Genomic DNA, 12,041 nt, shown 5'->3' with positions numbered 1-12,041 from the left:
CTAGTCAGTATTCTTAAGGATTTCATGTAAAACAGCTCATAGAGATGAGCTGCTGTGAAATATGGTTACATTTAATTAGTTTCGTTGGCAGTTGCTCTTGGCCGCAATCTCAAGGCGTTTCCATATTTTTGTATAATATCTGATTTGATCTTTGGTAATCAATAAATTAATATCAACACTTTTATTTGGCTCCAAATCTGTCACCTACCCACTATCAAACTCCTTATAAAGCTTGCTTAAATGAGCTTTCCAGTCTTGTTCTAAACGAATATCCACTAGTTGCCAAAATATTTCCTATTCCTCCTTTCGACTATCGCAATAAGGTGGAGCCCATTTCTTTTGCTTTGATCTAACTTTTTCTTTTTAATATAATTTGTATCTGTTTCCATTTTTATTATTTGGGATCCCCTACCACGAGGCAAGTCAGTGCAAATTGTTGCACAAAAGGTGCCAGACACTCAAAACTTGTTTTGGTGCAAGTGATGAAATGTGCTCTCAGCATTCACGTGGGTGATGGTATGCAAGTGGGCTGTCCACCACTTACTTTGTGCTGCAGTGCATCCCACAAGAAAGGTGTGGGTCACCTTCAACAATAAAATGTCCTCTGAATTTCTCAAACTCACGTGAAGGAAAAAAGTATGTGCCTTTTTCATTTGAATTTGTTTTTGAGAATTTGTCCACGAGATGCAAGGGCATTTGATGGTGATGTGCATGTTTCTACAGCTTTTGATTTAATTTTGTGGTTCGTTTTCGGTCTTAAGACAGGAATCACTTCTTCATTACCATAGAACACTGCAGCAAATTAAAGGAAAGAGTAGAGGAGAAAAAATATATAATAATAATAAAAAGAAGAGAAAACTCCTCCTCCAGGTTCCACTAGGATCAAGCCAGCCATCAAGTCCCTCCAAATCCAGGTCAATAAACCTTCCCCATATGTCCTCCAATACATTGCATTTCTTCTGTTGCCGCAGAGCATCCCTCTCGATGTTGCAGAGGGAGCACATCTCCTGGAGCGACCTATCCTTGGTTGGGAAACTGAAGATTCCTAAATCTTGAGAACGATTCTATTGGCCACCATTGAAGCGTTAAGGATCCAGGTTACCTGCAGATAGGGCAGCTCCTCCAAGCTTGCATCCTCTCCCAAAATTAAAGTCATTAAGCCATATTCTCTTTCCTCACCAAGGACAGTGTTCATTGCTCTCCTCATGTCACTTCACAATGTCTTTACTTTATAACAATCCCATAACATATGTTCCAGCAAGCCTACCATCTGGCCATATCACCAACAGGCATACACTGCGCTAAGGCCTTGTTTGCATAGCCTCTCAGGAGTCCAAAAAAACCTGTTCAGTAACATCACCTGTAAGGCTCTCTCTCTGATGTTAATCAACATCCAGGGAATATTTCTGCAGAGAGCGTCCCACCTTGTTAATGACATCTCCGCTGGGAGTCGAGACTACCAAGTTTCCAAGAGTTTAGCATTCCCTTCCAAAGAACTACTTAAGCATTTATATACCCCGGAGGCCATGTGTTCCTGACCACACAGGAGGACAATGGATTCAACCAAGTCATTAAAGGTGACCTATACTCTCCGTATGTGCAACATCCAATATCATTCTTCTGTTTCATACCATGAAAGGAGAGCCAGGAATCTCCTTCAAATAGGTCTCACATTTTCTGAACTCCACCCAAGTACCAGCCCAGGCAAGAACAACAATTTATTGTTGAGCCTAATTGAGGGCTTCAACCATATCGACGCTGAACCTGTCAGAAGATGATTCACCTTCAGATGCTTTGTGATAACTTGCCAACAGGTGTGTAGAAAATCTATAAGGATAGATAGACTTATCTATTTCCATCTCATTTGTAGAGGACAACAAGCCGTAGGTTCGAGAGGACCTGGTACATTTGACTCAGCAATCAACCACTCATCGTACAGGTCCTGCAAGAATGGCAGAAAAAGTACTGACATAAAAACCAGATGATATCTGTTAAAATGTGTAACACTGTTTCCAAAGTTTCCAAATGGTGGCTTATTCTCCCAAGGAAAAAACTGAATCATGCTGTGTAACTTTCTCATCAAGGACTTACCGGGTGGGAGGGGGATCATACTCATGATATAAGTGATCCGTGGTGCAGCCGTCATCTTCAAAGCATTCACTTTTCCTCTTAAAGAGAGATTGAGGGAATCCCATTTTAAGAGGTGTGTTGATAATTTGTCTATCACCGTCTTCAGATTAGTTGGCATCATGAATTTCATTTCCTTAGTTAGCCCGATTCCCAGATAAAACACCTTTGATGGACACCCTGTGAAGCCATAGTCAGCCTAAGACAGTGTTCCTATCCTCTTCTGTCAAACTCGCCCAGGGCTGCCCCCTCAAATAACAAGCAGCCAAATCCCTATCAACTAGCTGCGTCTTCTGATAAAGGCTCTCATAAAAGTCCCTAAACTCCCTAATAATCTCAGTAGGATGATATGTAATCCGCAAACAGCTTTTTTCAATTGCACAGATTGCCCTATTCCCATTGACCACCATCAGACGGTGCGCCAATAAATGACTACACTTCTCACCTCCTGCATAGTAATTACATTTTGTCTTAAAGAGGCAACGCTCTGCCATCTCAACTCATATTTTAATTGAAAGAGTTTCCTTTTTTCCCTTCTTCAGGATGCTTCATTGCCTCTTTCTCTAATTCCTTTACCGAGGAATTCAGTGCATCTAATTCAAGATTACTCTCTCTAAGCTTGACATCAGAGAGTTTCATCAGAACACCCTTCACAACACATTTATAACCCTCCCACAGTGTACCAATATCTACCTCACAATTCACATTCAACTGTAGAAATTCCTCTGCCTCATTTACCAACTCTCCCCTTAAGACCTCATCTTCTAAAATAGGTGTGTTCATCTTCCAGGTATGGGATCTCTTGGATGAATAGTAAGGACATCTCCATGCTAATCGGGGCATGATCAGAAATCAAAATGTTTTCAATCTCAATCCTTGAAATTCTTTGCTTCACATTAGCTTAAGAGATTGGTTACAGAATGATCTTCTATCAGATAGTAGACATAGACAACTACATCACAAAGGTGGCAGAGTACAGGTTACAACCTTATACAGCCTAGCAGTATGCAAGTTAAAATAAAACAAAATAGCTTTTATTTATGAATAATTTACATAGCCCAAGCCACTATAACAACCATTATCCCTCCTATTGAACTATTGTGTGTGAGAACATGGAGTCTATGAAAGTCCCCCTGCGTGTCATCCTTCCCCTGCACAATATGCACAAGGCTTAATGAGTATCACTGTACTGAAAGTAGGGAAATTCATGGAGGGTGGTTATGATAGGGGGTTTAAGATGGGAAATAATAATGCCAAATGCCATCCTGTTACCCCTGAGATGTAGTGGAATTTACATCAGGGAGGTCCTCTAATCTCCAAGCTAGCTTGCAGTCTCATCTGGGTCTTCCATGGACTTAGTGGCCGGAGGCAGAAACATCTTCAAAATGGCTGGCTTGACTAGTATGTCTCTTGCCAATTGCTTCACCTCACCAAAGGCCTTTCTCTTCAGAACCAAATCCTTTGGAAAGTCTGGAGAAATAGCAATAGGCTCATTGTTGTAACGTACCTGGCCCTTTTCCTTAGCTGCCTTCAGCAATCTTTCCTTGGCACTTAACTTAGTGAAAACCATCAGTATTTGCCTGGGTTTGTTAATGGTGGCTTTACAAGCTCTGAAGTCAAAATCCAAGTCTCCTGAGCGCAAGACACCTGGGCCAAAAACACTAGTCAGAATTTGTATAATCGCATCATATAGGGTTTTTTCACCTGGGACACTTTCAAGTAGGCCCACCAAACTGAAGTTCAGCACCCTGGTCTTCAAATCCAGCTCCACGTTTTTGGTCCTCACTTCAGACATTTCCCTCCTCAAGCCATTATACACCCTATAAATGTTGTCAATTTGTTGACAATCCTGAAGAAACTTTTTCAACTTTACATACCCTATTTTCTAGATGGGAGACCTTAAGAGAAAGGCCAGTCAAAGAGGCCTTCACATCCCCTACATTCTGGGCCACTTTCAGCAACAGGTAATAGATGTCGTTGGGGCTGGGGGCCTTTTCCATGTTAGCCTTGTATTTTTTAGGAATAGGGTTCTCTGGAGAATCAATCTTCTTTTTGGTGTTCATGGAAATTCAGTATCCTTAAAAATATCTCAAGCCAAAAGTAGACAGGAGCTCCAAGCTAAAGCTGCTGCCTTCTCAGACAACATTCTGGAATCTCCTCGCGCATTTGTGAACGCGCACTTCCTATGCCCAAATGCTCTCATGAGCATAACAGTGGGTCACAAATATGTTCATAACATTACATTAAATGTGCCAACATGATTGCAGCTACTACCCTCAAAATCACAGGAAAAGCGCTGGTTTCACTAACCTTTTTTGGGTGCAAGTGATGACAAGAGCAAGTGTATTCCATCACTTGCATGAAAACACATTCCACTCTATTCTCAAAGGGCAACTGGATGTGCTCATCACAGATGCACATTTGTGCAAATAAGGAGGTGTTTCTGTGCATTGACAATGTTATTGTTTCATTTGCATTCGTTTTTAGGAATCTGCTGCACACTATTTTGGAAAATGTCTTTACGGCGCACCCTCTTTTTGTGTAATGTAAAAAGTAAGCCTGGGATTAAAACAATAATACGTACTTCAGCTCTGTGATGTGACTCCTTTGTAATGTATATTACTAGACATTGGGATAGGGGCATATTTTATATATGTATTTATTGGGTATTTACAATGCACCTTTACAGCCAGCAGTTTGCCCATGACAGGCATGCATAATCCAACTCTTGCTGTAGAGTAGGTATATGCATTTAATGTATATAATAATGTATAAACTGCGAGTAAGTGTGTGATCACTAACTGGCCACAAGGAAACTGATCTATTAATTGCTTGTGTCCTCTCATTCTTCTGACCACACATATTTTAAGATGGTCAACCTCTAAACAGAGGCCTGGATATGCATTGGCAATATGTATAAGCAGGAATTCTCTGAGGATACTAACATGTCAGGTACAGAAAGTTGCCTGATCACGTGGATAGTATGTATCAGCATACTTCCATACTTCAAATTGTTGTGCCTTAGCCGAGTGCCAGTGGATGAAGCTGTCATGTGTAGCTCCATGGTAGCTAAAATGCACTTTGATGATGACGTTGCATACATCGTACGCCATCTGTTCATGCAGGTAATGCGAGTGTCCTCTGTTTCTGGCCAAGTGTTTTATATCTGCGAGGTGTGTGAGGGCCCAATCGGTGCAATGCACACCCCGGGCACCCAGCTATCTTACACAATTCCTCCACTAATCTTACCCTTGTATTTATTCTGGCAGACGCAAGGATTACATTAAGGACCTGGTGCAGGGCCTGTGACTGAAGACTAGGAGATCCTTGCTGAGACGTCAGTGGCCCTTTGAAAGAAGCCAGTGGAAAAAACATGCAAGGCTGCTTCTACCTTCACGTGTAGTGCTATGGCATGTCTTTGCGTTGTCTGTGAAGCGAGCCTTCTCTCCCACGTCCTTTTTATCAATTATCTGAGGGTGGAGATGGCACCTCAAGATCAACTTTTAATTTTATAGTTTCAAAAAAAATCTATTTCCTACTACACAGCATGCCCATTGCGTCGAGCATTTGGGAAAAGAGCCTGTTGTAATGTGAAAGCCATTTTTTTGTGTTATGTGCTCTGATTGCAGTGGGATGCATCAGGCAAATTTTGGAGCAAATAATTTGTTCCACTGTTGTGAACAAGGGAAGCTTTTTTGCCCACTTCTGATGGAAATAACTCTCGCTGACATTTTGCTGCTTTAGATGTTTTTTTGTCCCACATTTTCAACTGTTCTGCTTGCTAGCACGCCTAAGAGATGCACATTTCTGTTAATAGGATGCAGCTTGTTCTAGCATTTGTTGCGCATCTAAGATTTGCTCACAAATCAGTTAAGAGAATCTGCTACACTGCTTTCTTCCTCTCTCTAGGAGCTTTACCAATATCTGGTACCATGACTGGCAATGCTACTGTTGACACCACCCATCTCCTATTTCTCTTATCCTTCTTGCATATACATATAGTGTGTGTGTTCTTACTGCTCGCTGCTCTTGGTCCACGGTCCACTGATTACTGCCTGCTTTTCACAATTGTTTCTGTTCCTCAAATATTACCGTATGTCATGATCTTCATTTATTTCTGTGATGAAGATTGGAAATTGAGAGGGCCTACATGGGGTCAAGGTATGTGCTAATATAGAGATGTAGGTTTGTTCATTTTGGTAAATTAATGTAGATAATGTTACATTGATTGATCAACCAGGAAAAGGAAGTGGTTAAAATAATGGAATATGTCTTGCCTTGCTCACCAACCTTTAGACCTACCATTTGTAAAGAAAAAAGCAGGTGGATCCCATAATATCATCAACGTGATTACTGCGCAGCGCGAAATTGCTAATCCGAAAATGTCGAATTCAAAAATCATGCTGCGGCAATCACATATATCACTTTCTCCCTCATCCCGCATCCTCCTACCCCTTGCCCCTACTTACCTCTTGGGCAGCATACTTCTGTGTGTGCCGCCAACTCCCCTCTATCCCTCCAGCGGCAGTTCCCTCCCACTAACGTGGGTCGGAGCTGGGGCCGCAGGTTCCTTTCTTCTTTTTTTTTCTTTTTTTGGTTGACTTTATTATCCCTGCTTGCACTGTCATGGAAGCGAGGGACACGCCCGCAACCCCTGCTCCCCTTGCTCATCGTTATGGACTTTGTTTTCTTTCCCATGGCGAATGCACAGTAAATGCGCATTCAGCTTTTTTTATTCTAGATGTTTGGCCGAAATGGATTCCATTGAGACAAATTCCTACTAGTTAAATTATAATTTCATTTGAAAGACCATGATGTTTTGAATATTGGGAAGGAAGAAACTCCCAAAGCAAAATCAAAAGTAAGTATTGACAAAACCAGTAGTATTGGCTGAGCAATGCCATCAGATGTCTGGTATAGTCACGGTATGTATGGCACAGCCTGTTTTCAGTCCAAGTCTGCACAACGAAGGGACATAAAGAAACATAATCAGTGCTTGTAAATCAAAAAAGGGCAGCATACCCCCAGGTTAAGTAACTTAATAAAGTCATATGACCTCTTGAGTTATCAACTCTGCTGTCTTTTTTCTAAAGTAGGAGTAAAAGGATTGTTTCTGTAATTTCTGAGGACTTTTTGTTAAAACATATGGATAATTCCATTTGACAAAAGTATAGCATATCAATTTTTGTATAACCATAAATTAAGCATTATCGCTATGCAGGTTGTGATGGAAAACAATAGGGCTGATCATTACTTTCACCTGTTTAGCACTGTTGGTGATTAGAGTACACTCTTAAAAGAAAATGCAAATCAAACTTACCACTTCCTCCTCCTCTCAGGTAGATGTCTAAAATAGTTTTCCTTATTTCCTTATCTCACAAATTCAGTTGGATGAGGAAGTTGGGCGCTAGAGGCGAGTCCAGCAGTAATGAAATTTCAGTTTGGTAATGGTAACAGAACAATGCTTTCCCTAACTTTTTTTGAGAAATCCTGAAATGCTCTGCCGGTACACATAAAAAAGAAGCGGAGGCATTATAACATAGGTCATCATGCCCATGCTATCAGTTAAGTTCAGGTTTGGTTGGTTTCACTTATTTTGTATGCAAATGGAACAAATGTAATAAGCCACAGAGAAAACATGTGTAATTACCCACTGTATTTTACAAACTAATCAGCATGATGGCTGCTCATATAATTTACCTGGTTACTTGCCATCAACAACACTTAGTACGGTTCTGTGAATCTAAATCCCTGCTTGATCCCTTCCAGTCAGGTTTCAGACCTGGCCAGTGCACCAAGACTGTTTTGGTGTTGGTACTTGATGACCTTACGCTCATTGCTGATCAGGGTGGAGTCGCAGCATTGATCCTGTTGGATCTCGCAGCCGCTTTTGACACCATCAATAACTCTATCCTGATCAATCGTCTATCTGCTTTCGGCATGTCAGGTCCGGTCCTCGCCTGGTTTTGTTCTTTTCTTTGTGACCGCTCTCAGCGTCTTTTGCTTCAACCTTTTCTCGCTGCGATCTCGGCTTTGGTGTGTGGGGTCCCTCAGGGCTCGGTCCTGTCTCCCACACATTTCAACATTTACATTCAACCTCTGATCACCCTCATCCACGCCCATGGCTTTAGATGTTACTCGTATGCTAATTATGCTCAGGTCTTGGTTTGGCTGGATATCCTTTATCGAGCCCATGCCACTCAGCTGCGAGATTGTCTATCGGCTCTGGGATGCTGGATGGGCGATAATTGGCCTAAATTGAATGGAGATAAGGCCAAGGTTATGGTTGTGGGTTCTTCTACTGCCTCGTCCCTCTTGGCGCCATCTTTTTGGCCCTCTTCTTCTGGCTCTTCTCCTGCTGTAGTTCCGTTGGTCAAGAATCTGGGTGTCAGGGGGACGTGGCTACGAGGGCCATGTAGGAGGACGCGTTCTGGAGGAGCTCCCGAGATCCTGCAATGATCCGGGCAAATAAGTGCGTGAAGACGGGCCGTCGACCACTGAAAATACACATGCCGGTGTGTGAATGATTGGGCTACGTGTGGTGAACTTCTGGATGGTGCAGGAGTGACTGCGGCAGAGATCGGTGCGGATGAGATAAGGAACACCGGAGACGAAAGACGACACAAAATGGCCGACCAGGGTCCGGAACAAAGGAAGAAGTGGGCCGCACGGTGACCCGGCGAAAGCGGCGCACTCTGTGCACATTTGTGTCATGCCTGCGACATGGGCGCATACATTGGCGATCAATATGGACAAATTGTTATTCATTTATCTACAGAAAACTCCTGGATCAACCGCTATTCACTATTTGGACTTTATTTCCCATTTGCAAGACTTTGGTGCTTTTTTATTTTTCCCAGAAAACTACACTTACCATAATGCACTTGGCTATAACCATCCATTCCTGGCTATTCCTATGTTTCTTCATCAGAACTACAATCCCCAGAAGCCCTAGGGATTTGCTCTGCTTCCACCAGCTCAGGAACAGAGAGGGAGGTGGCCGATTGTCTGCAGGTGTGCTGAGCCAGGTGCAACCAATTAGCCTGCCTCTGTGCTGGGCTGGGCAGTATAAAGGCTGCTGCCTGCGAGAGCTCAGTCTCTTGCATTGAGAGTCCTTCCGGCACCTTTTTGCTTTGTGCTACAAACTTTGTATGATGTTTCCTGATTTCACCTGCTCTTTGTTCCAGTGCCCTGGTGGGCTCCTGCCTTGCAGTCTGCTTCATCCTGCTGCCTACAGCCCTAGCCTTTTGGGCTCCCTGCCTCAGCCCTGCTCTTCCAGGCTCCTGCCTTGCAGTCTGCTTCATCCTGCTGCCTACAGCCCTAGCCTTTTGGGCTCCCTGCCTCAGCCCTGCTCTTCCAGGCTCCTGCCTTGCAGCTGATCACGCTCTGCTGCCTTCCAGCCTTCGCCCTTACCCTGCCGGGCTCTCCACATTGCAGCCGATCACGCTCTGCTGCCTTCCAGCCTCCGCCCTTGCCCTGCCGGGCTCTCCACATCCCTGCCGGGCTCTCCACATCGCAGCCAATCACGCTCTGCTGCCTTCCAGCCTCCGCCCTTGCCCTGCCGGGCTCTCTACATTGCAGCCGATCATGCTCCGCTGCCTTCTACCTACAGCCCTTGTCCTCTGGGCTTCCTGCCTTGCAGCCTACTACAGTCCTCTGCAGCCCTTTACAGTCAGTGGCCCTGCTCCTCTGGGCTCACTCCCTGCTGCCCTGCTCTTCTGGGCTCCCTGCCTTGCAGCCGATCATGCTCCGCTGCCTTCTACCTACAGCCCTTGTCCTCTGGGCTTCCTGCCTTGCAGCCTACAACAGTCCTCTGCAGCCCTCTACAGTCAGTGGCCCTGCTTCTCTGGGCTCACTCCCTGCTGCCCTGCTCTTCTGGGCTCCTTGCCTTGCAGCCTGCCTCACTCCGGCTGCCTACAGTTCTTGTCCTCTGGGCTCCTTGCCGTGCAGCCTGCTTTACTCTGCTGCCCTAAGCCCTTTCCCTCTGGGCTCTCTACCTTACAGCCCTGCTCCTGTGGGCTTGCTCATTGCTTTCCTGCTCCTCTGAGCTCTCTACCTTGTTCCTACTATCCTCTGCTATCCAATCCTGTTACAAGACTTTCCCTTTGTTTCCTTCTGCTAGTTTGCTATCAACCTCCTTTTCCTGGATTTGTCTGTAAGTATCTTCTCTTGTACTGTTTGTAGACCCTTTTGTACAGAGCTTGTCTGTTGGTTCCCATCAGTCAACCTCTGCCCCTTCCCTTGTCTCGTTTCTACATTACAGACACCCATAGCTGCTGTTCCAAGCCATGAGCAAACAGCGTGGGCCTCTGTTATAGCAAACTGTGCAGAAGGCTTGAGTATTTCCTAAGGTTCGTGGAATACTCTTTTCCTATATCTGCATACACCCCAAGAGGGAATTCATTCTGTACCTTTTCCTTGCTACTCTTGCCTACTCTTCGTTCTCTTTCCTTTCAGCTGTGTGTGTGCTTATCTGTCCACTTTATTTAGGCACAACCACCCAAACCCTTTCTGGGTGTCCTGTGTCACTCTTAATAGAGTGCCATCCCTGATAGAATGCAAGAGCCAGAAATGTCTTGTTCCATAGGCAGGAAAGGCACACACAGACCAAGGATGCTTTCCTTTCGGGTTAAGAAACCTTTGCAAAAATCTATACTTTCCCTACAGACAACAAACAAGAACCTTAGTCTAAAGAACAGTCTTGCCTTAGTAAACAAAGATTTACAAGCACGGTACTACACTCACTGGCTTGCTGACCCTTCTTCCATGTATAACTATTATGACATTTGCGACTATGATCCGCAGTCCTTATTGGTTGAAGAGCTACAACAAGATAATGAATTCTTACAGGTCTTGTTAGCCCAAACAGTGAAAGACACTCCTGCGTCTGATAATTTTTCTAACACTGTTACAGCCAAGGATATTGCACACATTGTGGGGGTCTCTAAACCAGAGTACGCTGTTGCTAGAGTGATATGTTCAAGATCTGCTTGGCAAGCTCCCCAGGCTCCTGGAAACCCTCATTTGACAGGACACGCCATTATGTATCCTGAGGTTAGTTCACCTAGTCCTGGGTACAAAAGACCAATACTGACCATCGGTGGTCTTAATACTTCCCCAGTATCTACCAACCACAATAACATTAAGGTCAGTCTTCCCATTGCTACAACCGAATTTTCTGCCACACCAGATTCTGAAGCTTTAGATCAGGCTAATTATACAGACCTGCTACAAGAAAAACTCCTACCCCTTAAAAGAAAGACCAAAGATCTCTATGATGACTTTGTTTATTTACATAGTAAAAATTCTATGAAGGGACACAATATTCCAGACCTTTTGACACAATGTCCTACACCCGAAATACTGTCTTTAGAGATCGACATGGTAAGGCCTGGAATTGCCACGCAGAAAAGGATACAGATTTATACCAAGCAGATGGAAGACCTAAATTTAGCATATGCATCCCTTCTAAAGTCTGACACAGCTCTTTCACTTTCCAACCACAGTAACTCAGATTCTGGTACTCTAGACCATGATTCCAATCCTGAACAATACCCGGTACCTGCCTGGAATCCAGCCTTTCCATCATTCTATACCCCAGACCCACCAAGTAATTTGAGCGCACTAGACTTTGAAGATCAGCCTTCAGAACGCCTACCCAATCATGACCCCACATCTGTCTCATTACCTGTTACTGCATCTGCTAGCCCAATCTCTGCTGCTCCTCCTGCTAATACTTCTAAATCTGCTACTGTTGCAGCATCTCACATCACTCTTTTCGCAGCAGAAGCACCCCCTTCCTCTCTGCCTGCAAGGACAGAACCTGTTGCTAAGTCAGATAACAACTTATCTTTTGGGACTACAGCTCCGGTTGTTCTTGCCGGCGCCTCTGCAGCACTAAGACTACCAGACTC

This window comes from Ambystoma mexicanum, chromosome 2p (assembly GCF_040938575.1).
Source record: "Ambystoma mexicanum isolate Mex_15411 chromosome 2p, UKY_AmexF1_1, whole genome shotgun sequence".
In the NCBI taxonomy this organism is placed as follows: Eukaryota; Metazoa; Chordata; class Amphibia; order Caudata; family Ambystomatidae; genus Ambystoma; species Ambystoma mexicanum.
Note: the sequence above shows the minus strand (reverse complement) of the source record.